The sequence below is a fragment of the Acartia tonsa genome, chromosome 15, assembly GCF_053477335.1.
Source record: "Acartia tonsa isolate MP-2025a chromosome 15, ASM5347733v1, whole genome shotgun sequence".
Taxonomy (NCBI): domain Eukaryota; kingdom Metazoa; phylum Arthropoda; class Copepoda; order Calanoida; family Acartiidae; genus Acartia; species Acartia tonsa.
This window is the reverse complement of record NC_137274.1, coordinates 10,443,844-10,448,372: the sequence shown is the minus strand read 5'-3', so window position 1 is coordinate 10,448,372 and position 4,529 is coordinate 10,443,844.

Below are 4,529 nucleotides of genomic sequence, written 5' to 3'. Positions count from 1 at the left end.
GTACCGTCGCAATTTTTGCATTACAGAAAAAATATTTTGCATGGGTCATTTTTATGCATAAATCAACCATATTTTGGCTGGGGGCAAAAATTTTAACAAAATTTTTCAAATCCGGGACGGGGTAATATTTACTATGGATGAAATAAGTTAGGAATAAGATAAAGGTTTTTGGGTGGCAATGCCTCTTAGGGGGCGTTTCGTCGTAATTTCACAGTAGCTTCTGATAGATAGCTTTTCAGGCATTTATGCTACACATAGGACGAAGCTCAATCTGTTCATGTGACGTCATAAAAATGGGAGTGATGAGAGGAGAATTGGGAAAGAAAACCCTTAAAAAAGAGAGGGATAATAGCGCATTTTTATGACGTCACAGGAATCAAAAGTAGGACAGATTGGGCTTCTTCTACACATAGTCATTGGTATTAGTGATGAATTTACTTAATTTGAAGAACAAGGATGACAACATCCATAAGTAGCGAAGCACAAAAAATCGTCGATTGGAATACGTAGAATAGATTTATTGGATAAAATAAACATGAAACCTTGTTTTATTTTGCATGATGATGATGGTCAAAGTAAATTATATTAAAGATGCTCATAACAATGGGAAAAATTATTTTGATACAGATATCCCATAAAAGTTTGAAAATTGCATCAAAATATACAAAGATATGGGGAAATATGTAAAACATATAAAAATAGCCAAAAACCTGATAAAAGGCAGTCTGGCCGTCATGGTTGTTTTATTAAAACGACAAAAAATTTAATTTTTAAATCCTTAACTTAAAAAAATTGGAAAATCGGACCATATACACTGAAGATATGGAAAAAAGTGTTAAATATATGAAAATAGCCTAAAACCTGCTAAAAAGGCAGTCTGGCCGTCATGGTTATTTTGTTAAAAAGACGGGAAATTTAATTTTGATATATATAACTGAAAAAATTTTGAAAATCTGACCATATACACTGAAGATATGTATGGAGAAAGATGTTAAATATATAAAAAACAGCCTAAAACCTGCTAAAAAGGCAGTCTGGCCATCATGATTGTTTTCTTTAAAAGACGGAAAATTTAATTTTGATATCTGTAACTGAAAAAATTTTGAAAATCTGACCATATACACTGAAGATATGGAGAAAAATGTTAAATATATAAAAAACAGCCTAAAACCTGCTAAAAAGGCAGTCTGGCCGTCATGGTTGTTTTCTTTAAAAGACGGAAAATTTAATTTTGATATCTGTAACTGAAAAAATTTTGAAAATCGGACCATAAACACTGAAGATATGGAGAAAAATGTGAAAAATATAAAAATAGCCTAAAACCTGCTGAAAAGGCAGTCTGGCCTTCATGGTTGTTCCTTTAAACGACGGGAAATTTAATTTTGATATCTGTAACTGAAAAAATTTTGAAAATCGGACCATAAACACTGAAGATATGGAGAAAAATGTGAAAAATATAAAAATAGCCTAAAACCTGCTAAAAATCGGTCCGAACGCCAATGATGTTTTATAGTCAATTGTGCTCCTTAATGATGGGAATGTTGTCAAAAAATTTCAGCATTCTATCTTTTATAGGAGCTGAGTAAATCCCATTTCCCCCATAGCGTTACGGACTGACGGACTGACTGACGGACTGACTGACGGACTGACGGACGGACAAAGTGAATTATAGAGTAGCTTCGCTACTAAAAAGAACTAGAAATTTATTTGTGGTCAGGTCCCTTTCATGACATTTGGGGGGGGGGGACTAGCAGCACATGAGTTGGGACACCATTACATACATCTTGTTACTTTTTTATAAGGACATGCAGCTATGCTCCTAGAGGCCAGTGAGGACACTTGAGGTGGGACAGACTCATAGACATCCTGATACTTTTACATGTAGCTTTGCTCCTAGAGGCTTCTATAGAAACTTTAAAGGGAGGGGGGTTATATATTTTCAATTTTATTTTTAAAAAGAAACTAAAATTTTTTGGGGTGGGGAGCATTTTTCCTGGGAACGATTTACCCGAAAAATTTCCAAACAAACCCTCCCAGGACCTAGAGAAGGGAGAACCATATCAATTCATTGGTAAGAGAGATTCATCAGCACAGACAGTCATCCTGTTACTTTTATATAAGAATTAATAAGATTGTTTAATCATTTAAAAAAAAATAAAAATGGAGGCCCTTCCTTTCCAGTGACCTGTAGGGGCGAGGCCACTAGTATCTAGTATCTTAAAAATATTGATCTCTTTGTATACTTATATCTTACTGGGGACTATGTTGATTTCATTATTTTAAAATTCTTATTTCCCCTATAGCTAAATTTCGCTTTATACACCCTTTTATTTAACAACCTTTGTTTTTATGTTATTTTTTAACAAAAACTTGAAATGGCTATAATTTTCTTTTTTTTTTAAAGCTAGAGATCGATTTTTTGCAGAAAGAAAAAATTTTTAAGACAAAAAATCACTAAACTTTTCAAATTGAAATTAAACTTTCTACAATTAGGGTCTTTCCGTCTGTCCTCATATTATTTTTGTTAATTTAGCCCTTAACTGTCAGGCCCCTTGCAGCTCCTTAATCAGTCGGGGGGAGAGGAAGGGGCGTTATTTTCTCATCTCCTATTAGAGCTAGAGAGCTAAAAAATTTTATAATAAAATCGAAATCATAAAAATCTCTTGGGCCAAGAAAACTTTTTATAATTATCTAATTGATCTGATGTTTTGAAATAATGATTCCTAGGACAATAAAGTACAAAATTATAAGTGGAGCATCTCTATAATCAAGTCCTAAAAATGTAAGTAATAAGTATGTCGTTAAACATTATCCAGTATTTAACATATATACTTACAATTTTTTATTGTATTTTATACTGACACTGAAAGTTTACCCTATATTTACGGTATTTTACAAAAAATTATTTAACACTTAACAGTCGGGCCCCTTGCCACACCTTAATCATTTTCTATTAGAGCTAGATGACTAAATTTTTTTGTGCAAGTCCTCTGTTTGATAATGAATTTCCTACCTAAGTCAAAGTCAACTTTCGCTTCCTTCACCCTTTTATTTAACAACCTTTGTTTTTAGGTCCTTTTTTACTCAAAAATTTCAAACGGCTGTAATTTTCTTATTTTTGAAGCTAGAAGAAATTTTTTTTTGCAGGAAATGTTTATCTTTATATAAATTTTACATTAGAAATAACAAAATATAAATTTCAGCGGCTGCAGCTGTACCTGGCAGCTGCCAGCCGCTGCAGTCAATAAAATGCTTTGTTTAAGTCAAAAAATATAATTGCTCTTTACCTGGATGACCCAGCCAGGTTTGCTGGCATCCTGTGCCCGCCAGGATGGAGATAGTCAAAAAATTCCAACTCTCAGTTTATATGTGTCATACCCATACTTAAAAAGTCACGCAGTTTGGGCTCTTTATCTTTCACACACAGAAAATGAGATAGAAAAAAACGGAGGGGGGGGGGCGTTGAACGCCCCCCTCCCCCCCGACCGTTTAAGGGTTAAAATTTGGCTTATACTTAGAAATTAATGTTCTTCTTATTAATTTATGACACTCTTCAACAGATAATGTTTGTTTGTCCTTCCTTTTTATTTTTATAGCTTTGCTTTTATGGATGTTGTCATACTTGTTTCTCTCTCTTTTTTTCTCCAGACTTAATTATTAAAAGCAAAGGAGGTTTCTCTGTGTGTGTGTGTGTGAATGTGGCGAGAAAAGTATAATGAAAGAAAAAGCTATAAAAATATCACAGTTTTACTAAAGAAATTAAATATAAATAAAATACCAAAAAAATTTCCATACATTGTTTTATCAGGAATTATCTTTTAGTTTAGTTAAGTGAAGCTACCCTATAATTACTTTAACTACTCTTTAAAAACACGCACACAGCATTTAAATATTAATTTTTGATTTTATGTTCCTGTCCAAAAGGTGTCAAGTTCAAGTTTTATGATTTGTTTTATTTTATGAAATGTACAGTAACAAATAAATATTCTTTTGTCTATCTATATATCTATCCATCCATCCATCCATCTATCTATCTATCGATCTATCTAAAATTGGGGGGGATTTTTTGTTTTTGGGGGGGTTTGGGTGTCGCCCCCCCCCCTCCAAAGAAAATAGCCTAAAACAAATAACGGGAACAGTAGGCATATTCCCTGAAGAGTAGAATCCGTTCATTTCAGTGGTTACCGAGATCTTAAGGGACAGACGGACAGACAGACAAACAGACACCAAGCTAATTTGTATTATAGATAGCTTTTATTTTGATATTGCTTTTACACATCAGAACCCTGATTGTAAATCCCCCACTCATATTTTTTTTTATCAATTAAATATTAAGATGGGGGAGGGGAGTATGTTGTTTGTTTGTTAATTCAGGTTAGGTTTTATTGAGTACTGGATAGCCCGGCAGGGTTATAGCACTGCAGGTATAGACCATATAGGGTTAATGCCAATCCAAAGGGGTTATGCATAAAAAATACTATCCCATGGCTCTATAAACCCAAACTAAACTATGTCTATATAAATCTACT